This window comes from Barbus barbus (assembly GCF_936440315.1).
Source record: "Barbus barbus genome assembly, chromosome: 13".
NCBI classification, from domain to species: domain Eukaryota; kingdom Metazoa; phylum Chordata; class Actinopteri; order Cypriniformes; family Cyprinidae; genus Barbus; species Barbus barbus.
The window spans coordinates 17,933,189-17,959,388 of record NC_136741.1 but is presented as its reverse complement, the minus strand read 5'-3'; the positions used below and the strand labels follow the sequence as shown (position 1 = coordinate 17,959,388).

Here is a 26,200-nt window from a genome sequence, read left to right as displayed (position 1 = left end):
ATATAATATAATATAATATAATATAATAAATTGTAATATAAATTTTTTTGTTGACAAATTTTAGGTTTTATACATTTTGTTTTTTATAATTGTTATAATTTTTTATATCAAATGAGTGTTAAATGAACTGCTTCTCTTTTCCTGAGCAATAATCGTGGAAAGGTTCAAGGCCTTTTTTTGTTTGTTTTTTTTGCAGCCAATGCTTAAATGTGTCCACCTATAATATAATTGACTTTCAGAAACCACCCACCCTAAAAAAGCTGACAACTTGCCCCAATTTCCAGTCTAAATGACTCATGCAGGAAAGGACAAATGTTCTGTTTGAACCAATGCCTGGAGACGAATATAAAACAAATGCAGTAAATTGAGCATTCATCCTCCCATCCAGTGACTTAATCACACGCATCCCACGTCTCAGTGTTATAAGCGCTCTTGTATTGGAGATCCTCCTCTGCTTTGACAGGCACCGTGAACGCGCAGCATCTACAAACGAAAGCGCGAGCCTGGTGCGTGTGAAAACCGCCTGCATCTTTTTTTTAAATGTAGTTGGAGTGCTCGTTTCTGCACGGACTGTGTGTACCAGTTCAGACTGTCTGAGAGCAGCGGTGTTGAAGGACAGAAGCGGAGAGGGTTTCTATAGCGGGACAGAAGATGCTGCTGCTGCTGCTTCATTGACGGCTCTGGTCCACCTCATGGGTTATACACACAAAAACACAACGGCACAACACTCGTGTTCTTGATCACGAGTTTACAACGGGATCCTTTTGTGCCTCTTTTGTCTCCCACGTGCAAGAAAGTGGATCCGTATTTGAGGTGAGAATGTGATTCTCAGATGCTTGTTCCTGCTTTTTTTTGTTCTATTGTTTACACTGTTGCCTTTATTTTTGATATGGAGTGTGTTTGCATCTCCGGATTCTCAGTTGGGATGCTGAGGGGCTTTTCATCAGGATTATTCAGTGATGTCTGATTAAGTTGCTCTACTAGATTTGATACCAATTAACGCGCATAATAGCGGGTTTTATTTATAACAAACATATTAAGAAAAAGTACCATGAACGAGATGGGTACTTTTTGAGTGCTGTTTTTCTGTGATTCTGTCTCCGTTTATACAGCAGCGTTACAATGTAGTCTTTGTAAGCAAGTATTTGCTCGGAATCAAAAGAGTTAATTCATAATGGGAAATCAGGGATGAGACGGGGATCTCAAGTAAAGAAGATAAGTTGACACCCGTTGTAAATGGAACGACCTCAAATTAATTCATCTGTAAATTCGGTGTTTTTCGTTCTACGATCACTTGGAGCGGGATTCCCTCGGTCGTGAGTGGTACATTGAAAACCCGGGGTGGAGCTGGACCCGGATGGAAAATCTCTGTAGATTGAAATAGAGACTTGCTTTGAATGCTCATGAGACTTATAAGTTTGTGTGCGGTTTGTTGACACAAAAGGGCCAATTTCTTAAAGTGCATTCTTATGCAATCTTGTGTTTTCACACTACGTCATCCATAGAAGTTCAATTCCAATATTCAAGAACACAACAAGTACAGAGGATGCATGAAAGTAGACTACCCTAATGTGTTCTTGATATTAAGGATGCAATGAATGGAGACTTGAGAGAATCAAACCATTTGAAATCCCAGAAGTCATTGCTGGCAGACGACATATAGAAGCCTGTAAGCATTAAACTTCTAGGTTTAAACTTCTCACTGCAAGTTTGTAAATATGTGGTGGCTTATAAAAGTAAACATTTGTCGTTTGTTTGGTGTAATTTTAATAAAGTGACAAAGACCTGGAGAAATCCTGCAGTTTTTATTGGCATTTAAAAAAGAATCTTAGCATTTACAAAGCATGAGTATCATTAGGCTACATGTACACAGGCCTTCTCATTTACATGTACATTGGGGCAAATAAGTATTTGATACACTGCCGATTTTTCAAGTTTTCCCACGTACAAAGAATGGAGAGATCTGTAATTTTCATCCTAGGTACAGCTCAACTGTGAGAGACAGAATATAAAAAAAAAAATCCAGAAATCACATTGTATGATTTTTAAATAATTAACTTCCATTTTATTGTATGAAATAAGTATTTGATCACCTACCAACCAGCAAGAATTCTGGCTCTCACAGACCTGTTAGTTTGTCTTTAAGAAGCCCTCCTATCCTCCACTCATTACCTGTATTAATTGCACCTGTTTGAACTCGTTACCTGTATAAAAGACACCTGTTCACACACTCAATCAATCAGACTCCAAACTATCCCCTATGGGCAAGACCAAAGAGCTGTCTAAGGACACTAGGGACAAAATTGTAAACCTGCACAAGGCTGGGATGGGCTACAGGACAATAGGCAAACAGCTTGGTGAGAAGGCAACAACTGTTGGCGCAATTATTAGAAAATGGAAGAAATTCAAGTTGACTGTCAATCTCCTTCGGACTGGGACTCCATGCAAGATCTCGCCTCGTGGAGTATCAATGATCCTGAGAAAGGTGAGGGATCAGCCTAGAACTACACGGGAGGACCTGAAGAGAGCTGAGACCACAGTCTCAACGGTTACCATTAGTAACACACTACACCGTCATGGATTAAAATCCTGCAGTGCACACAAGGTCCTCCTGCTCAAACCAGCACATGTCCAGGCCCGTCTGAAGTTTGCCAAAGACCATCTGGATGATCCAGAGGAGGCATGGGAGAAGGTCATGTGGTCAAATGAGACCAAAATAGAACTTTGTGGTATAAACTCCACTCGCCGTGTTTGGAGGAAGAAGGATGAGTACAATCCCAAGAACACCATCCCAACCGTGAAGCATGGGGGTGCTTTTCAAAGGGGACAGGACGACTGCACCGAATTGAGGGGAGGATGGATGGGGCCATGTATCGCAAGATTTTGGGCAACAACCTCCTTCCCTCAGTAAGAGCATTGAAGATGGGTCTTGGCTGGGTCTTCCAGCATGACAATGACCCCAAACACACAGCAAGGGCAACTACAGAGTGGCTCCGTAAGAAGCATTTCAAGGTCCTGGAGTGGCCTAGTCAGTCTCCAGACCTGAACCCAATAGAAAATCTATGGAGGGAGCTGAAACTCCTTGTGACCTGTATGGAGGAGTGGGCCAAAATCCCTGCTGCAGTATGTGCAAACCTGGTCAAGAACTACAGGAAACGTCTGACCTCTGTAATTGTAAACAAAGGTTTCTGTACCAAATATTAAGTTCTATTTTTCTATTGTATCAAATACTTATTTCATGCAATAAAATGGAAATTATTTATTAAAATCCTACAATGTGATTTTTCTGTTTTTTATTTTTTATATTCTGTCTCTCACAGTTGAGGTGTACTTGCGATGAAAATTACAGATCTCTCCATTCTTTGTAAGTGGGGAAAAATCGGCAGTGTATCAAATACTTATTTGCCCCACTGTAGATGTATAACATATGTCTGAAATGTATTTTAATCAGTATTGATATATTATTAACCAATTACTTAATATAAATGTTTAATTATTGAACTGTTGTATAAAAGCAATGCCACTTGCATGTTTTTTTACTGAATTTCAGCATGACTGATTATCTTGTTCATGACAAACCATTATAAAAACAAAACAAGCCATTTCAAAACATTTCAACTTCTTCAGTTTGATTATGCTTTATCATGATGGCTTTATTACCAAGTAAAGTGAAAAGACACACTGTAGCTGAATGGAAGTTTACTTCAGTAAATGGATTTAAACCGAAAACAACCGTTAAAACATTACATGATTGAAAAGGTAAATGACTGTTATGGGCAGAATTACACCTTTCATACAAAATTGTCTAATTCTAGCATATTTATTCCTTTAGTAATTAATCTGATGCACCAGAAATATTTATCTGTCAGATTTAGCTTTTAATCTGTTGCATGCGCTGAGTGTCCAGTTGTACTGGCTTTCAGTTTGACTTATCCATGCAAAATGTTTATTTAAAGTCTGTACAGTTATGCTTGCGATAAAATGATGATGATAGTAGACAGAAGTACAAATTTGTTGAATCCTGTTTTGCTTGTTTGAAGTCTTCAATGCTCTGCCAACAACAGCAGACCGAAGTGCTGTAAGCTGGCAAGGCAGTGAGCCCTGGGGAATACCACCATCTATCGCCACATAACCACATTATATTTCCATCTTTGTTTTCTCTGTAGTAAATTGGTGTATTGTTTTCTAATATGATGACATTAAACTGTTTTTGTCGAAAAAAATTTACTTTCCCCTTTCCATCCTGTCACATTTATCTCACACATTATCTGCACCATGTATTGTTGTCAATATACATTATATTTTGACAGAACTAATAAGTAGATCTGTATTGCTGACATATAAAATATTTACATATCTTCTGCCCAAACATAATAAAAAAGCTGTTTGGTTTGTTCAGCAGTATTAAGGTCATTTCTCATATAGAATTGTAGCAGAAATGGCAAACAAGTCTAATACATTCTTATCATGGCATCTCTATGGTGTTCCACAAGGAGCTGTAATGGGTTCAATTTTGTTCTCATTGTAGTTTCTTTTACCAGCTAAAATACTTTATAAAAATTAAGTTCCTTCAGTAGTTAATCCAGATGAAATAATCACATTTCCTTGTAATTATTATCTCTGTTCACATAAGATTCCTTATTAATATTACGCATAGGCTATAGGCCCTAATGAGCAACTTTAGCAACTTTATTTATTTTTTGTTTGTTTTTAGATGTAATTGAAAGATCCCTAATTTGATTAGGTGATGTGAATACATACAAAAGGTCAATCAAATTACATGACATTTCTTTAACCTTTTTTATGTCACTTAATGAGCACATTGCTCTAATCATTTTGAAAAACAACTATTGTGGTATATTATGACAGAATAAACCACATACTAGAAACCATTAAAGATTTCACAAAAGAAAAAATAAAGATTTCACAAAAGTCCGAAAGAACGAGTGTATATGAGATAGATCATATGCGATTTAGTTTTTCCTCCTAATGGTACTTGGCTTTTCTCCTATTCTGAGGCTTTCCTCATAGTTTCTTGCCCTGTTGAGACAAACATGTTTGCTTCCATCATCTCATGGACAATCAATCAGACCTTGGTTGAACAGATGGACCCTCAGTGACACAGGATAAAGGGTTTGCCTGATGAATTTCATACTCGAATAACACATTCACTGCTTGGCTTGCAGGAATGTGTGTATTTTTATGTGTGAGTGTGGGGGATTGCCATCCCACTCAACTGAATGTGTTGTGAGCATGTGTGTCTATGTTACAAGGTCTGTGTATTTGTAACAGGCTTGGTGAATTTGAATGTGTTGCTTTCCTAAGCAGATACCCAAGGGCTTTTCTTGGAGTTTGTACTGTGTGCTATGATTTCTCAAGTATAATTGTTGGTGCAGAACCTACACATTACCTCATCTGGCAGTTGTCATCAATCTCCCTGACTGTTCGTTTACTTTGGCTAATGAAAACCATACATTTCATTACTTCGGTCCATTGTTGGATAAATTATCTAGAATTCTGAATAAACCTCTTTATTCTTCAAATATGGATTAGTTTCTTGTTTATTTCATGGTAGGCATTGAAGAAGGACACAAAGAAACTGGCACTTTCATGCCTCAGAGAGTCTTTTATTTGGCAAAAAATACAAATATAAAGGCAGAACATTTCTTGAGAGTGGCTGTAAAGGCTCAAACAGAAGTCGGGTGTGATGACCTCCATATGCAAGACAGAATGGTTGTGCTGTTGGTCCAGAGGAGCAGGGCCAGGTGGTCATTGGCTAAGAGGCTTCCCAGTTATGTTGTGCTGTTTTGGACCTCAAGGACAAGCTCTTCGTGCAAAGAATTGGCATGATATACACACTACCTTGCGCCAAACAGGCTGATCAGCCATATAGGCTCAATATGGTTAGTTAAGGGTAGGTTTGGGGTCTTGTCAAGTCAGGGCATCTTTCACCACTGGGCTAGAACTGGTGCAGAGATTGAGATGGAGGGGTTTTGGCAGTGGTGACAAGGTGCAATAAGCAGCAGGTGCGTCTCATTACTCTCTGCCAGCAGCACTCATGCACCTCCTCATTGCCACGGACTCCTATTGTGAGCTTGGCCATGGGCTGATGAGAGGAGGGTCAGGGTGACATTAATTATTGGGTTTGGTTCTCTGTCTGTTTGCATATGCATGAAGATGGAGATAAAGGGCATCCTCGAATTTCCCAGAGATGAGACTTGGAGTCACCTAGTTTTTTCCTAGCTTTGTATTCACACTTAACATAGGAAAGTGATATTAGTGCTGCATTTAACATAAATTGCAGTTTAAAATATTGAAAGTATGATCAAATTAAATGACGTAATTCATTGAATTTATTTGTCTCCTTCCCCTTGTAGTATCTCTGCTGTAGCTTCATTTTTTAATTGTGTAATTAATGACTGACATTTAGAGGACCTGTAAAATGAATGGTTTGTGATTAAGGAACCTAAAAGGCCATATGAATTAACTATGTCACATGTATTTGCAAGATTTTATGAATGAGAAAAAAGCTAATTGTTAGACTCGTCTTGAAGGTATGCAGATATTTGTAATATTTAAACTCAAAATCAAATATAACCCATAATTACTTTCTACTACATTAAATTTCTGATGTGCTCCACACACTTGAGCTACTCCTGACAACAGGACAAATGTAAGGGTAAAGGAACATTTGCTTTGACACGTCTGGTTTAAATGGCATATTTAAAATGCCTCTGTGCACAAATGATTTAATAAAATTTGAAGTCATATCAGAGGATTATATGTTTATTTGTGGCATTTGAATGCAGATTGTTGGAGGGATTGCAAAGAAACTTTTTTTGAAAGCTGACACAGTGGCCACTGCATTACATCTGATAGCTACATTGCAAATCATAAGTAAAGGATTTCATAGTGTTGATTCTTTTTCCTATGCATTTATGTTAGCCATTCATAACAGTGACTGTTAACTGACAGGTCTTAAAATGGATATTTTTAGAATTTATGAATATTACTCTTTTGTGCAAAAAAACCTTCATTAACATTTAAAGTGAACCTCAAGGGACATATTAAAATAATCAAATAAATATATATCATGATCCTTTTAATGAGGCAATTATGTTCTGCTGTTTCTGAAAACACTCACAGATGCAGCCTTAATATCAACATAGGCTAATCAGAAATGCTATTTTTTGTTGTTAATATTCTTCTTTTTCTTTTATTTTTTCCCTTCAACTTTATGACCATGAGGTTAAAAGTTATGAAACTGCTGTAGTACAGATTTTAAATTTGACCCCAGTTGCACTGAATATAGCATTTATAATTTGTTTTATTGGGGATTGCCATAATATGTCCATGTTCATCGTCTTGAACCGCTAAACTGATTCACAGAAGTAATTGAAAGGGTAAACAATGACAAAGATATTACAAAATGAATGTTTCTATAAATGAGTACTCATGCAGACATGTTTAGATTGCAAATAAAATAGACAGCATAAAGTAAAACAGCCTCACAGGCCAATGGGAAGGAAAAACACATGAACTGCTGATGTTGTGCAAAGTTGCATGGTTGTGGTTGCAAGCATGTTGGTTTTAGAGCAAACTGAAATGTGGATGACACAACACTTTTTTTTGTTCTGCTTTAAGTTATTTGCCTTAAAGATAACAATGACAAACTAACCATTTCCTCTCACAAGACATTACCACACATGCTGTTCTCATTTAGATTGGATCTTTGTGCATCTATACAACTTAAATCCAGTTGCCATTTTGTGCTCTTTAGGTGTTTGTTTGAGGGAAGACCCTGAGAGCATTGTCCCATGATGCCAACTCATTGTTTTATTTAGCTTATTTATGTGCCAAACCAAGTGTTGTGTCTTTTGCACAATACCTTGGGAACACAGCGCGTATTAGCCAGGAGATTTTTGTCAGCACTTCAATAAATCTATAAAGGTAACAAAGGCTGAGTTTTATTCTCTTTTGATGAGATAAGTAGATGCATTTTGTCAACTGTGAATTTGCCTCTGTTTGAGTGGCATTTTCATTAGTCTACTCTAGACAGAATGATTGGATCATTCTTCATGTCAAGATTAATCTATTTTATTTGCCTACTGGAGGTCTTATGCAATTCTATCTTTTGGACAATATGCAGCTCATTTAGCATTTAGTTTTGGCAGGTAATATTATAAATTCAGAACCTTTATAGCTCAGTAGTGATTGGAGATGACTGCATATGGAATTGTAGGATCTAGTGTATGCATGAGGCTTGATCTGTGCTTGTGTGCCTCTGGCTGTCACCATTCACATGAAAAATAAAAAAAATCCCTGACGAGTATGTTGTCAAAATATGTTTCAATATGCATGTTAGCTTGTACTGAAGAGTATGTTTTGTATCATTGATTGATTTATGTGTTATTTAAATTTCTATGGTACTGTTTGAAATGACAAATTTTAATGAGTTAAAAAATACATACAAAAATATAGGGCTGGGCGATATGGCTTAAGAAAAAAATCCCGATTTACGATTTAAATAGATTTTTTCCCCCTACATAAAATCTATCTGCCGATGACAAAGAAATTGTTCAAAACAAGTTTTAACTTAATTTGATCTGGATTTCCCCCTTGGGGTTAAAGTGCAGTCAGAAACAACAAGCCAAAAAGACAAGATGGCAGGCTCTGCCATTGTAAAAAGTGAAAATGTAACTTAACATAACGTTATATAACATAGAACATAAAATTATGTGACCCTTTTTGATAAGTTTTCTTTAAACACAAGTTTAACACCTTGCTATTCAGTAGATAGGAGGTAGTTCTGATAAAGTGCAAACAAAACATTCAACAGCATTAAATATCAGTGACTGTTGGTTGTTTTTTGGCGGGGCGACGACGAATGGTTTGCAGATCCTCAGCACCACTGACAAACATCTGATCTTGTAAAATGTGTGGTAAGTACTGCCGCTCCATAGTATAAACAGTACATGCAATCCGAATCTCGAAAGCGAAAGTGAAACTAAAAAGCTATTGTGCATTCAAAAGCAGTTTCAATGCCAGTCATTATCCCTGATGCCCGCAATTTTATATATAATTACCCAATGAAACTGTGAGAGAAAGTATTGAAATATATTTTCCTCCCATCTCGTATTTATTCCCTTTATGGAGTTCCGTAGTACAAGCTAATTTTCTTTCAGTACACGGTATTGGGATGCGGATTGCTGGGGACGATCACCACTGAAGTTATTTAGCAGTAATCTGTTTTTCCACATGGTGGCGTTGTTTCACAGTTGAAAATGCAACTAAAGAGACGGACAACAAAATACCTGAGACTGCAAAAACAGACACTCACATTGACAAGCGCTTGTGAGCGAGAGGGTATGAGACAGCTCAGCTTTGGTTTAAAAGAGATAAAAAATATTTGTTATCAGTCATGACTTAACGGGAAAAATGAAGACACTGAACATGGTTGAAGCTTTCTAGAGCGCGTGCGCTGACCGCCCGTGTTCACGTACAACTTCAAATGGAGTATATTTTGAAAGGCTATTTTATTTTATTTTTTTACATGTTAATTAACCATTATAAATCACCCAAAGGCCCCAAACTGCAGCCAAGGTTTACATCAAGGTTTCACTCGATAAAAACAATGTTCTCCATTGTCATTGATTAAAGTGGCTTTTAATTGAGAGCCACTGAGCACAGTGTTTGTGTTGAATGTACATGACATTGTATCCAATCAATTGACTGTTTTTTGTAGCAGCACAGTGCACAGTGCTGGCTTGACCTGATTCCCCATGGCATTAACAGTGACAGTGATTTGAAAAGCTGCTGTTGAGATGATTTGTCGTGATCTCAGCTTCAGACGCATGGCTGAAGTCAGATTATCTCTTTAGATTTTAATGCATGGAAGTATTTTAACAAGCGAAAAATCTGAATTTACTGTGGTTTGGCATCCCCTGAATTAGGACACCAATTATTCAGATTAAAAATTAAAATAAAATCTTTGGCTTTAATCATCTTTGTTAGAAAATGATAAATGCAGAGGGAAGCAGAGACTGGATATGCAGAATTAAGATAAAGCCTAAGAAAACCTAAGAATTTTATGAAACCAAAAGGAACAAGGTGGATGTTAAAAAAAAATCACAGTCAAATGGCAGCAGTGATTGGATTCTAAAAGGATGACACGCTTTGTTTTCATTGAAGGTCTATAGTTAAATCAATGAGGTCTTTAGGAGACCGCATGATGTAAATAGTAAACAGTGTATTCCATTAAAGCTTCAGATACTGCATATGGATAATTAACTGAATCCAAAATCCATCCACTTAGCTTTTTAATCATAGAGAAAATGGAGGAGGGCACATAATGTGGTGTGTAGAGGCTATGTCATGTTTTACTCTGTGTTGAGTTATAGGCGTGTGTGTGTGTGTGTGTAGAGAGAGGAAACCTGTTTTTTCCACAGGGTGTCTGGAAGGAGCTAATACATCATGATGAGGCTGGCCAAGCTGCTCCGTTTGATGCCTGCATGTGTGGCCTTTGAGAATTTATCTGGTTTCAGCTCTGAAAAATTATAACCTTTAATAGATTATTGAATAAGAAAGCTGCTCTGAGATGGTTTATTGGGGAATTGTGATTATTGTGGGGAATTGTGTACAGATGTTATAAAAGTGCCATTTCTCTCATTAATACATAGGCTGTGGATGGCCACGAGGATAAATCATAGTATACTGTACACTAAATGAATATGTTAAAAGAAACAAACACAAAACACCTTACCATTCAAAAGTTTAATGTTGATAAATCCGTTATGCTCTCCAAGGATGCATTTATTTGATCAAAAATAGAGTAAAAATAGTATATATTATTGTTATATTCTATTATTACAATTAAATTATGTTGATACATTTATAGTAATGTTTTTACATGTTACAATAAATAAAAAAGGATAAAAATGAAATAAAAGTCATTTGGTGCTCAGTATGCTGATTTGGTGCTCAGAAAACATTTCCTATTATTATCAGTGCTGAAAACAGTTGTGCTGCCTAATATTTTTGTGGAAACCATAAAACATTGTTTTTTGTTTGATGAATAGAAAGTTCAAAACAACATTATAAATGTCCTGTCACATTTGATCAGTTTCATGTGCCCTTGCTGAATAAAAGTATAAGTTAAATAAAATGTTTAAGTCTAAAGTTTAAATCTAAAATGAGTTTTTATATAACATTTATGTGTGTGTGTGTGTGTATATATATATACACACATTACACAGTATAAATAATATTAATCATATTTCTAGTTTTTGTTTTAGATACAAACCTTTAAAGTCCCTTAGTGACCTAAGAAAGCTGGTCACTGGGTAAGATTGCAATCACTGTGTATGTCACTATGCAGTTTTGTCTAGGATAGTAAAAATTGTGGCAACTATGCAATGCAACTAACAAACTAAATACTGCATTTAAAGCCATCCACTGAAAATTTGTAGGAAACACAGTTAGGACCTTTGTGACAGCATATTTGATCTGAACGCTGGCGGAACAAGGATTTGTTACACAGCGTTTCTGTTTAATGAATATCCATAGTGCTGTTGGCTGTTGTGAGAATGGTTTTTCATTTCGATTTTTCTAGTTGGAATGTTTGAATATGTGTCTGAACCTAAAGCATATGTTCCTGTGAGAATCTACCCATAATCCAGCCAATGCTGCTCAGGTTCTGCTGGGCCAGATGTTGAATGCTTCTCTGCCAGCCATTGCACTGTATCACAATGTCAATTGCTGGCAAGAGCTTGGCATGCTGTTCCCAGGTGTACCTAGTGTGTCATTCTGAGATGTCTATGGAAATCGTGCCCTAGTTGTGATGAATATTTCATGATGATGTCAGGCGGTGGCTTTGGGTTTTCATATAGTGGAGTTAATTATTTTTTTTATTTTTTTTGGGATAGAGACAGATCAGGAATAGGGTATCTCTTATCACATATTGTGCAAAAGCTATAATAGTACATATATAGCTATTATATTGTAATATAATAGAAAAAATGTTACATATGAATTATTCTAAGTGCAGAATCCTATATACTTGTACATAACATTTCAGTTTTACAATAAAAAAGTTAGATTTTAGCTTTATTATCTTGTGGTTGAAGTTAACTTAATGCTATATTTTTTTTGCAAAAAATAATTGGCAGACCCCTTGCAGTACTGCCACAGACCCCCTGTAAACTATAATTTCTAAGTGTTGTATTATATTTGTTTGTTTTCATACTGTCAGATATGCCAACTTGCACCATCTGGTGTTCACCAGTACATGAGATGAAACGTCAGTAAGTTAAATAGAAAACAGGATTAGAAAAGCACATGTGATGAAAGGGACAGAAATACTTGGGTGGATTTGAAAGAGTAGGTAGGAGGCAGTAAAATGCATGGATGACAGACAATTCCACTTGGGAGGATTTTCAGAAAACACCTTGTAATTAGTTGAAAAGCGCAGTTTCAAAGCACCTCGTCCTTTTCCCGGTCACCGGTGACTTCAAATTGGTGGAGCAGCTGGCTCAAAGGTAATGATCTCAGAATATTTGTTGCAGAACAAGCACTGCTCCAGGAACCTTCTGTTTGCCGTGTCTTTGCTTTTACATTTCTCCATACACTTTCAGAGCAAATAACAAGAGAAGGTGACAGATGGAAAAGGAGAGTGAGAGGATAAGAGAGGGAAATTGGACTGGAAACAATGGAAGCAAGTGGGAGAGATTGCATGAAATGGCCAGAAAAAAAGAAAACTGCATGTGTTTTTCACAGAAATGTAAGAAGACAGTGCATGATGGAAGCTGGGAGAGAATGAAAAAGAGAATGAAATCACCGACAGAAAGGTTTCCACGGTGGTGTAGAAACCCCAGAAATGGTCTCCTCTGGGATATTGTCTGGCTGTTTTCTTTCCATTACACACAGTAGCAGCAGAATGCCTGTCTGTGGTCTCTAACTACATTCAACAGTTTTTTGCTATCTATGGTACATAGGGCTGGTCAAGATAGTGTATATTGACAGTATGTACTTTTATTTTACTAGCAATATGTGGATTTAAATCATTTTTTATTTATTCATTTTTTACTCATTCTTATGGCCTTGTAAACCTGGATGACATTATTTATATCTAGAATTCAATATGACAGAAGATATTTAGAATTTTTTTTTTTTCATGCAATGAATATCAGTGTGCTTCAACATTCTTCAGAATATTGTGTGCGGTTACAAAATTATACTTATTATCTATCTATTAAAATATAGGCCCCTATAATAATAATAATAATAAAAAAAATTACAGTTGAAAAAAAAATCTTAAGCTACACATTCATAAATATATATATATATGCCATCAATAGACTATTGAGATATAATATCCCTAATATAGATATAATAACTCCCAGCCCTGCTACCTAGAAATATGCATATTTACTTATTAGGCTCGAATACAGAAAATATGAAAAGGTTTTGTTTTTTAGTCTCTCATCTGTAAGGGATAATTGTGAATTAATGCCTGCCTTATTCTTTAATCTATTTTAATAATCCTCAGTGATTTTTTTCTCTTGTGAGAAACCCATTTTAACACAATTGAATCCTTTAACACTCATTCACGAATCAATTTGTGTTGATTTATTGCTGCTGACCAGCTAAGTCTCGTAAATGGATGGGAAGATTTTAGACAACACTAGTGAGTCAACATTATTTTCTTCGCTAATTGACAGAAGACCACAGATGGCGTCAATAGAGCTTGACTTGTGTTTAACTCTGTATCTTCCTTATAAGATATTTTCAGCCTAAATTGGGATTTGTTTTCATTGTATTCATTTCAGTGTAAATCTGAGAGAAGCCATTCTGTCACACCATATGCTCATAATGATGTTCATTTAAAAACTCTGGACATTTAAATAACTGTGCCCTGTCAACCACCCACAAACACATGCCCACACGAACATGCACATAAATATATGCACACACAAAGAAAAGTATTTATAATATATGTGTTTCTCAACATGTAATCTTAGTTGTGGATGAGGTGGCAATGAGCTTATGACAGCAGCCATAATTCTTCCATTCAGCTTGGCAGCTTGGTTCCGTTTCAACTCGTGAAAGCTAACTAAAGCGTTGTCCTTAATCAGCCTTCCCTTCAGCTGCATCCGCTGTACATTTACATGAAAATGCAACTATAGAATGGAAGCAAAATATGGAGTTTTTTCCTTTTTCTTAATGTCCAGAGTAGTCTATATTTTGTTTACGAGCACTTGTATTTCCAAGTTACAATTTTTTAGTTTTTAGTTAAATTGATGACTAAAATAAACCTTGTACAACACGATGAACTTGATGACTGAAAGACTATTGTAATGATACCTCATATAAAGTCTATGTGTTTTTCTTTATTTTTTGAAAATGTTTTGCTGACAGCAAGCATTTTGTAGTGTTCCGGATGTTATGAGCAATTTTTATACAATTATTTCAATGCTCGTTTGACCTTTGATCTGCCTCAGCTACTATATATGCACAAACAGCTTCAAATGACAGATATAATACGCAGAGAAACTATGATTCAGAAATGCAATTAAATACAGCCCTAAAGGCATTACTTGCATGACTAGATGTCAATAAACAGGTTGGTGTCATTTTGGGGCAGAGGCTACATCAGCTGTGCACGTACTGTTGAAGTTTAGCCTCTGGATGTTTAATTTGAGAGTGATCTATAGATTGACATGGTATAGGTATAGATTTATGCCTGGTTTTGTTTTATTAAAATGTATATTGAAATTAAATAATATGATTAATTAAGATATGATTAATATGATTAATTAAGTTCAGTCACAGATATTGTCCAAAGACTATACAGAGACGGTGCTCTGGAAAGGCTCTTTATAAAGGTCAGAATAACTGCAACTCTAAATATGCTTTTTTAGGTTTATTACCATAGGTCAGTGAGGTGTGGAAATGTCCAAAGATCAGGAAATCCTAGAGAGCGTCAGAGGCCTGGTGTGAGGTGAACTCTCTGAACTTTCAGCATTTTAGCTAACTGAGAGGGCCATTATAAATGTCAAAGCATCTGCTGTGAGCCTCTGTCTAAACATGCATTTTCAGTGTACTTTACAGTGGGGTCAGAAATCTGGAGGAATATTTCACTGTTATAAAAATATACAAATTTAAGCCTCTTAGCTTGCTGGGAAATAGTTTTAAGAATAAGAAAGCATTTGTACTTGTATAATTTGGAGAAGAAAAAAAAGTCAGAACAGATTTAAGATTTAAGAATGAAATGTATTTACTCAATATCAATAATTTTATTTTATCAATAATATTATTATTATGAATAATAATATTTGGGTCTCTAAGGGTTAAATATCATAAAATACTTGTCATTGTGCTTACCATTTGCTCACAATGTCTACCTGTGCCTCGCTCGGAAATAACTAGAAGATGTTTAGATAAAAACTCATTCAGTCATCACTTCTGCTAAACTATATTTCTGGATGGCTTTTCATGTCAGTGTTTTCTGTCTATAACTGACTAGACATTGTAATGGTCTTTAAGGAACATCGCAGAACCTGACCTGATTCATGTGTGACTGCATTCAACAGAACATGCTGCATTCGTGCTTAAATAATTCATGCTATCAACAGTTGAATGCTGTAAATTGAATAGATTGAAAAGAAGCACATTCAAAGTGTTTTTCTTTTTAGTATTCATTATGAATGCCATGCTTCACAGCTTCCAATTAATAGATACAATAATAAGTCTTGCGTCATTTTAAAGCAAAAAAAGGAGTAAAGCAGACACACAAATACAGGAACAGTAAAGATTTCTTAGAAAAAGATTAAGAATATCACTTCTTTTTCTTTTTCTCATACCACCTCACTGTCAGTATTGCCAGTAAGGTCAGTTTGTATGATTTCTAAGGTAAATATAGCCATTTATAGTTTTTTTTAAAATAATAAAATGCTAATAACACTTAGGGTCGATATTTTTATGTCAAGATCATATCATTAATTTGGTCTGCCCGTCCATTTGATTAGGCTACATTGACAAGAAATTCAATTTAGTCCCATTGCACAGTTACAGGCTCAGTTCTGTTGACCCTCCTCCTTATGCAGGGTTATGTTACGGTGAAACTAATTAAGTAAAGTGTCAAATATTCAGTCCTTCAACAGTATGTAATGTGTAATTAGGTTAATTACCAGTCTTCACTCTATTATGAGCCAATAATTTGAGGTTAGTATGTAGAATAATAACAAAGAGGTGAGTAACTGCCTAGCCAACCTGCATACTCACTGTAGTCAGCTGGGAATGGAGAAAAGGCAGTTTGCACAAAGAAATAACAAACTGTGCTAATATACACTCATAATACTACCAAAATATCATGATCCTAACCTTTATCTCCATACCAAAAACTCCACTGGCCAGACAGTGATTCATCTTTTCTGAATCGCCTTGAGGCCTGAGACTGCAGTGTACACTAAGTTTTTTTTTTGCTATAAATAGTCCTTATATACGCTGATGTTTTTTTGCTGGAGAAATCCAGTCATTTCAATAGGAATCTACATAATAGTGAATTATGCGTGAGGTCGGAAATTTGCTGTATTGACCAACAGAAAGCAGCTTGGTTTGAAAGTGACTTCTTGAGCAGTATATTTGAAGAATTCATTTGCAAAAACCGATAAATGCCACTTTAAAAAAAAAAAAAAAAAAGCTGATTGCCGTGCATTATTCTCCACATATAGCACGATCTGAACCCTAAACACGTTTTGTCAAAAATTTGGTATTGTTCACTTTCAAGGCATCGCAAATTCACGTTTACTGCAGAAGTCGACAAGCGCCCTTGTTGTGTTTGAACAGAAGCCGATAAGTCCATTTTAGCGAATCAGCGCGCTGTATTCAGGTCAGGTGACAAGGCTAATTTCACTTTGAAAAGACGTGCTAGCTGAGAGGAGTTTCGTCAAAGCTGACTAGAAGTGATCGAGGATGGATAATAAAAGCTGAAACGTTTTGACGGAGCCTTGCAAAAGCAGCACGTTACAATGGTGAGGGAAAAGCTCTGTGTATTGCGTGTAATCACAACCATACAGTTTATGATCACAACAACAACAACATTTTTCAGGCATCTACATTGTCATCTGAGGAGATTACAATGATTAAACAAGGGATTTTTTTGTTTTTTTTAAACTCTAAAACATGAAAGGAAAAATGGCGCCGATGATGGCAGCTATTGTGTGTTGCTCTCCAGTGTTTGTACTGTTTTTGTTTGTTTTTCCTGTTTTTTGTTTTTCAAATACGATCAGTTTTACCAGGGATGACCTGCTGAACATTCGGCAGAACACACCACAAAATCTTTTACCGGATTTGGATTTTTTGGACGTTTTGCTGGACATTGTAGTTGGCGGAGCCGTAGCTCTGGTCAAACGCTACAGGAGGCGCAGACGGGGGAAGCGAGCTGGAGCGCTCGTGAAGCTTCGTCAGCGCAGATTTGGAACAGCGTTGCCTAGCATCCATCTGGCGAATCTCCGCTCTCTACCCAACAAAACGGACGAACTCCTTCTGCTCTCCCGGACAAACAAGGACTTTTCTAACTCTGCTGCTCTGTGTTTCACGGAAACCTGGCTGAATGCCGACATACCAGACAGCGTGCTACATCTGCCTAATTACCAGCTGATCAGAGCAGATCGGGATGTGGAATCAACGGGGAAATCGCGCGGCGGCAGGACTTGCTTTTACATCAATGAGAGGTGGTTGTACAGATGTAACTGTGTTAAAGAAGATGTGCTGTTCAGATCTAAAAACGCTCTTCATTAACTGCAAGCCATTCTATTCGCCGCGGGAGTTCTGCTCGTTTACTCTCGTGAGTGTCTACATTCCACCGCAAGCGCACGTGAGCACAGCTTTACAGAAACTCGCTGATCTGATCACAGAGAGTGAGCAACAACACCCGGACTCTGTTTTAATCATTCTCGGGGACTTTAATAAAGCAAATCTCTCCCGCGAACTGCCAAAATACAGACAGCACATCACATGTCCCACCAGAGACAGTAATATATTGGATCACTGTTACACAACGATAAAGGACGCATATCACTCGGTTCCACAAGCAGCTTTAGGACACTGTTTGGTTCATCTTATTCCGTCCTACAGGCAGAAACTTAAGTCTGCAAAGCCTGTATTAAGATCTGTTAAAAGATGGACTAATGAAACAGAGCGGGATCTACAAGCCTGTTTCGACCTCACTGATTGGTCTGATTTTGAAGCCGCTGCCATCGATCTGGACGAGCTCACAGAGACTGTAACATCTTGTATCAGTTTCTGTGAGGATAAGTGCATTCCTAACAGGACTCATCTAATCTACAACAATGACAAACCATGGTTCACTGCAAAACTCAGACAGCTCAGTCAGGCCAAAGAAGATGCTTACAGAAAAGGGGATAAAGTCTTGTACAAACAGGCCAAATACACACTGGAAAAGGAGATCAGAGTGGCAAAGAGGAATAATTCTGACAAGCTCAGGAAAAATTTTTCTTCCAGTGATCCTGCTTCAGTATGGACAGGAATAGGAGTCTCAAAGAACTGTACTTATCCAGAGTGAGCAAAAGGGCTGGTAAAATCACTCTGGACCCCTCACATCCAGCACACTCCCTCTTTGAACTGTTATCGTCTGGTCGATGCTACAGAGCTCTGAGAACCAGAACGACCAGACACAGAAACAGTTTCCTCCCTCAGGCTATCCATCTCATGAACACTCAACAATAAATGTGGAACACACAACTATAATACACTATCCATTCACCACACTCACTACTTTTATCTTTATTTTCTCATTTCTAATTTGCACATACTTGACCTGTACATACAGTACATAGTTGTCTATATTATATATTGTGTTTTTGCTGCTTTGTACATTGCCTTTTGATTAATTGTTGTTATTCTTTTATTATCTGTGTCCTGTCCTGTTGCTGTCTTTCTGTTGCACTGTGGAGCTTCTGTCACTACAACAAATTCCTTGTATGTGTAAACATACTTGGCCAATAAAGCTCATTCTGATTCTGATTCTGAAATGTGGAGTTATCTGCTTTTGCCAAAAAACGACTGTTGGGGCCATCTGCTTTTGCTATAAAACAAACTTTTAATATGCAAAAAAAAACCCCATACTTTCACTTGAACTTAAATTTTGTAAATTACCTGTATTTGTTTAAGTTATTATTACTTAGTCAAAACAACCCAACTGCAGTTTGATTGATATTACTTGGAATGCGCAAAAGAAAAATGTGAATTCTGAAAAAAATAAATAAAAATGGAGTTATTGGTTTTTGCAAATGAACTCTTCATATATTACTACACTGTTGACAATAGACATTGGACATTTTTGTCTCCTAAATGTTCTGAAAATGTGACGACACATGCATTCGTTCAAACTCACAGTTTGCTTTATGTATCACAAACATTTTGTTTAGATGGTAGGTATAAATATGTTAAATTAATTAATAATTTTCATCTTTTTTAAATGACAATTCTGTGGTTAATTACTCACTGTCATGTTATTCCAAACCCGTAAGACCTTCGTTCATCTTTGGAACACAAATTAAGATATTTTGATGAAATCCGAGAGCTTTTTCACCCTCCATAAACAAAAATGGAACTACCATGTTCAAGACCCAGAAAGGTAGCAAGGACGTCATTAAAATAGTCCATGTGACATCAGTGGTTCAAACTTAATTTTATAAAGCTACGGGAATACTTTTTGTGCGCAAAGAAAACAAAAATAATGACTTTATTCAACAACAATGCATTGTGGTACCCTTGTAAATGTGCGATTGACATGAGAAGAATTGTTGAATAAAGTCGTTATTTTAGTTTTCTTTGCACACAGAAAGTATTCTCATAGATTCATAACATTAGAGTTGAACCACTGATGTCACATGGACTATTTTAATGATGTCCTTCCTTACTACCTTTCTGGGTCTTGAACGTGATAGTTCCATTTCTGCTTATGGAGGGTGAAAAAGCTCTCGGATTTCATCAAATTATCTTAATTTGTTTTCAGAAGATGAACAAATGTCTTACGGGTTTGGAACGACATGAGGGTTAGTAATTAATGCCAGAATTTAAATTTTTGGGTCAACTATCTCTTTCATTTTAAGTTTTCAAAGTTATTTGGCTGTATTAAAACCCCAAATTATATTGGGTTACAATATAACTATTTTGATTACTTCTGCATTATTATGTCTTAACAATTAATGTCTGATTCAGAGATATGAGATTCACTTAAAGGCAGCATTCTGTATTTTACTTGCAAAAAAAAAAAAAAGCTTTTTGGCTCCAAATGGTATAGTTTTTGGCATCTGTTAGAGGCAAACAATATCAGGGTTACCAGCCAAAACTGGAAAAAAGCTCAGGATTAATAAAATGTAGTTTTGATTAGCAAGATAGCATGACTAACTAATCAAAAACTACATAGCTTGATGCGGTTAAGTAATTCTTGGTACTGGTTCCCCAGAGAGCATGTGCTCAGAACTCCAGTTTGGAGAAGCAGCAGAAGGTAAGAGGTGTTTTATTCACCCATGTCCCATCTGAGAGCAGAATGCCAGTGTAACTGGTGTCTAGAGGCGAGATTATGTCAGCTGGGAATCCATTGTATGCAAAACATTAGATTCTACAAACAGGAAATTTTCCATGGTACCTTCATATTCATTGATTCCTGCTTTGTTCTGACGTCCAGGAACTTGTTTCTGCTCTATAGGGAAGACTTTAAAAGACACAGATCTACCATTACCAGACCCGCTGGGTGCAATAAGTCTCTCATGAACTTTTTAACAGATCAGATGATGACACCTTAAAAATTTGATAAGCTTTCGATACACTCTGGAACTGCTTTCACAAACTTAAAGTCCTGGCCCTTGTTTGTGTGTTTAACAAGCTCCTGTGCTGTTTCACTGTTGTTGCTTGTGCTCTGTAATTGATGTCTGCACCTCCTCCTGTATTCAGGTATTGAGTTTGCAGACTATTGAGTGACAAAAAAGTTCTGCCTTTCCAATCCTTGTCACTTATTTTTAAAAAAGTCTTTACTTTTCTAATGATACGTTTTGCTCATACAACAGTGCACCATCTGTTCCTTGCTGCTGCTTTTTTCTTGTTCTTTGATTTGATGTTGGCACACCGCTCATGCTGTGTGATGTAAAAGCATTCGCCACAAGCATAATTTGCAGACTGGAGTTTCTGATGTCAGGCTTCCTTTGAGGGATGTTATCTGGGCTCGGTTAAATAAAACTGTGGTACATGGCTGACCATCAACCACACTTTAAATCTAAGCAAGCTGCAAAACCAAGTAGCACCGTTGACTGAAAGAGCTTCTCTAATTGGGAAGTTAAGGGACTTCAGTTACCTGGATAAATTGCTTGGAGGAATGTAATGGCATTGTAAACAACTTGATAAAATAGTAAGTTATTTTCACTTTCAGCAGATAATGTCAGGTTTGAGCTGTGTGATGTCGTTTTTCAAAGAAACATTCTCATTTTGTATTCTCATTTAGAAGTCAGCCATAAGTAGAAAAGAAGCACAGTACAGTGCAGTTGTTGTTTTTTTTGTTGCTGCAAATTAATTTTAAAAAATTATTTATGTACTATAATAGTTTTGTATTCAAAGAGTTTTTTATTTTTAAATTTTGATTGATATTCAGTTTATATTTTCAGTTTTCATTTGTAATACATTTTTATGTGCTTTTTGTTATTTTATTTAAAATGTTTTTTTTTTAATATATATATATTATTATTTAAGTTTCAGGGCCAGATTTACTAACAGCTTGAGCCAACGCAAACCGTCTTTTGGTGTTAAAATAGTACTGTCAGGATTTACTAAAGACGCGCAGTGAAGAATTGGCGCTGAAAAGGCATGGATATTTTTGCACCTGACCTTATTGAATATGCATTTGTAGGAGTTTCCCTTTCAGACACAAAATTTATGGGAGGAGTTTATTAAAATGAATCACGCAATGCAATTTACTAACGTTTGTGCTCGTCGAATTACTGGTATTTGCTGCCATTATTTAACCCCTAAAAATCATGTCTTACAGTTTTTCTCGATTGCTCAAACACATTTCTTGAAACTATGCCTCATGTTCTCAAAACAGTAAACACGAATCTATAACTTCTAACTCAATTCCCCAAACTTCCTATATTCAGGTCAAAGTGAAGCTATCCACTCAAAACAACTCAATCTTGCTGAAAAACCAAACTTTGCTCTCAGACATGACACACAAACAGTCAAAAACACACACACTACAACACACATTTACACACTGATGAGATAAATTCAAAACAATACTACAAAAACCGGTAATAAGTGTTGCTTGTGGTACTCCCCAAATGTTTTATTCCTCAATTCAATGTACTGTAGAGTACAGTACAATACAGCAAACAACAAAAATAATTATTCTGCCCCAGTATCCCATCTTTGGTCTGGGACAGGCCAAAGAACCTCTTGTGTATTTACTTACTTCAATTAAATTCTTAGTCATGTTGTCAATATAACAGTGCACTCTGTTAGTATTACCTGATGTAAACTATGGGAACAGTTTGGATGACAGTCACTGTATTGAGATGCAGAAGGCTGCACTTCTTATGTATGTCACATATCCATTTTAAATATACAAATGTACACATTTCTGTATGTTGGATATTGATTGAAAAAGACTGGAAATGATTCACAGTTACTTTTTTACACTAGTGGTCTGACCAAAAAAAAAAAGCACAAAGGCGAAAATAAAAATGAGAAAGTCCACTATCAGAATTTGTAAGTCTTGTGTTGTCATCTTTCTATATATGCTTTCCAATTGAAGGTTCATGAGATGTACCTTTGAGCTATTTCAGAGAACTGGTGATGGCACAGTGGATAAGACACATGCCTTTGGTGTGAGAGACCTGGGTTCGAATCCACTGTGAGACACCAATGTGTCCCTGAGCAAGACACTTAACCCCTAGTTGCTCCAGAGGCGTGCGACCTCTGACATATATAGCAATTGTAAGTCGCTTTGGATAAAAGTGTCAGCTAAATGTAAATGTAAACTGGTTTGTCATTGGTTAATCTATATTCTATTCATTAGTGAAAGTCAAGATTCACTTGAACAATTCATGGCAAATTTATAAAAAGTCTAACAGAAATGTGTAGAAAATATGCTTGACAGTTTAGATCACAACTAGATAAATAATTTTGCATTTACCGTAACGATTTATATGATATGGTTTTGAGAGGTAAGTCTATAGCACAGAGAAATGTACATAATCAGTTGCATGAATGTATCAAAGCAATCCCAACTTATTCAAAATAATTTTTCTGATGTGCACAAGTGACTAGATGATGTGGAGTTTGAATAAGTAGTTTTGAGAATTTAATTTCTGATTCGAGAAATGCACCAAAGCCACTGAGAAAAACTGTAAGCTGACTTTGGCCCTTTATCCATCGAAGGTTCTGATTGGTGTGCGATAAATTTTGACTCCTAGTGTTTCCACTTTGGTAATTGTGTGCTATTTGAGCTCAAACTGTGCAGACTTGAGTGAACCATGGTGACCACATGGTGTAAGCACTGAGAAATATAGGGATTTGTGTGTAGAGTTTTGTAGTAACGGTTCAACAAATCTGACTCAGGTGTCAAAGCAGGGGAATAGTGTTTATTGTTCAGCAAAATGGGTGTGCTTTTTGAAAAATGGCGTTATGGTTTTGAAATTTTAGTTCAAAAGCCTGGTTATAGTGTTTTAGCAATCGAGAAAAACTGTAAAGCAGGCGCTGGTCATTACGGAAATGATCTGGCTGCGTCTGTGGTCTTTAATGTGCATCTGCAGAAATTTCCCCTCCCATAAGCGCTTTTATGGAATTGCACTCTAAAGCTAATTTGCCCTGTTTAGTAAACCTGGCCCTTAGTTTTTGTTTACTGTATTTCAATTTAATAATTTAGCTGTTTTTGTTTTTCTTATAATATTTATATCTTATTCTATTTATCCTTATTTCAGTTAAGAAAAATGTTTTTAATAGTTTTTGTTTTAGCTGTGGATAACAGCCTTGGTGCCTTCAAAACAGTACACTTTCACATAGTTTTAAAGGTAATTTGCAGGTTGGTTGTTCTAAGCATCCTGTAAATGTTGCTATAGTTCATCTATGGTTTGTGGCTGGCATTTTTCCCATGCACTTGCTTTAGTTTCTTCATGTAATTCCAAGATGACTTGATGAGGTTGAGATCAGGGCTCTGTGTGGGTCATACCATCTGTTGCAGGACTTGCTCATGCAAAAATCTCACCAGATTATGAGAGTATTTGGAAAAGGAAGTTATGAAAATGTATATTTTCTACTGAAATTCTGTTTTTTTTTTGTGAAGCAAATATCTAATATTCTCAAGGTGGGGTTTATTGCCACTTACTGTATCTTCTTAGCACTCGTGTCTAATCACCATAATATTACTTTACCAAACCTTTATGATGCCCCTTGGCCCCGTTAAAGTTTTCTTTGTGTGTCTTGTACCAGTTTAGATGAGCTTTGCATACTGTTAATGGAGGAACATTATGGCTTGTAGGGAAAAGATGTCCTTTCACCACCTGTTTGCTTCTCTCTGGAGGTGTTCTGCTCTCTTTACCTCCTGTCATGATAATAATTGAACAGAGGTGTTTCAAATTAACTAGTGTTGCTGTGTCCACTTGTTATAAGCAAATTTGGGCTCATTTACCGCAAAAAGTCACTTTTAAAATGGGAACATTGGGAACCTCTCTGGGTTCCCTCTTTTAAAGCTCAATAGAAATATTTTATATATTATATATATATATATTTTAAAGATTATATGTTTCCCTGATACACACACGCCTTTCCCCTCTTACACTCTGGATTATTGCTATACTGGAGAAGGAGAGAAGAAATCCCCTTCTATAGACACAGGTTATTAAGGACACAGGTACTTAAATTGCCTCACTGGAGGGGAGAGCAGCCCAGTGACTATGAAGTAATTTTCATTGAGTCTTGATCAGTAGGGCAGATTAAACACTAAAGACCCATTATCCAAACGTAATCATTATCTGTTTGGTTTGATGTCCAAATGGGTGCGCGTGACTCTGACTAAGCATTACCATGGGAATGTTCCCTATGTTAAAAATACACAAAGCAACAAGGAAGTATAGCATAGCAACAAAATATTTATCTGAGTTTGTGAATATACCATGACATGTGGATTTCTAATAAGGTATTTTTCATTATTTTTTTAAATTGTTGTGGTACATCAGCAATTTACTTTACTTAAGTCTAAATGCTTTAACCCTCATCTGGTCTGGGAAGTATATTTAGGTTTCCTCAATGAACTTTCACACAATGATTGGCCAACTGTTGGTGACTCACAAAACTGCAGTTTAGAAACAGCTACAGCTTGGCAGTTTCCTTAAAACAAAATTTTCATGCAGAGAACATCCTGCTGGCATTTTATGGTTTTAATTTTATTGTTGTAAGTAACGCTACAAAACTACAAATTGAACATAGTATAAATGTCAAACTCACTTCCAAGATCAAGATTATTGGAGCAATGAAGGAAAGTCTAGATTACTGAAAAGATTTTGGTAATACATATTTAAAATAATACCTGTGTCACGAATCTGGTCCATGCTCTCCCGGTCAAACACCACTAGAGGTCACCCGTTCACCACATTGACTTCACTCACAACACACTGGACTCCATTTCCCACAATCCATTGCACTGACGACACGCACACCTGTTCACTATCTCGCCCACACCTGATCACAATTTCACAATCACCATCACTCATTATTTAAGTCTGGGACTTGCTCTTGCTCACGGCCGAGTAGTGTTAGCCTGTCTGCACTACAAAGCGTTCTCCGTTCCTAGTTTTCCTCGTGGTTTTCCTGTGTTCTGATTCTTGCCCGTGTTCCTGGATTATTCTTTCTGCCTTGCCCTGTTTGGATATTGTACGCCGATCGTTGACTACGCCTGTTTCCTTGACCACGCTTCTGTCTTGCCCTCTACATACCTGTCTGCTGTTGTTTGACCCTGCCTGTCTTGACCATGTCCTATAATAAAGCTTCGCAAATGGATCCGCACGTCTCACGTCTCGTCAACCCTGTAACAATCTGCTTATAACTGCCATGAATGAATATTTAAAAAGTGGTGTGTGTGTGGATTACTGTACTCTATGTTTCAAAAGAGAGAGAGAGCAGAAAAGTT

At 36.6% G+C, this 26,200-nt stretch overlaps 1 protein-coding gene across 1 annotated transcript in view; it reads left to right on the top strand.

Annotated features, from left to right (window-relative positions):
* Positions 1-432: 432 nt before the first annotated feature.
* The window catches only part of LOC306879017 (3',5'-cyclic-AMP phosphodiesterase 4B-like), a 170,679-nt gene continuing 144,911 nt past the window's right edge, over positions 433-26,200 (top strand). Inside the window, exon 1 of the mRNA XM_079431679.1 lies at positions 433-813. The gene's annotated coding sequence lies outside the window, so the exon portion shown is untranslated. The remainder of the gene's footprint in view (positions 814-26,200) is intronic.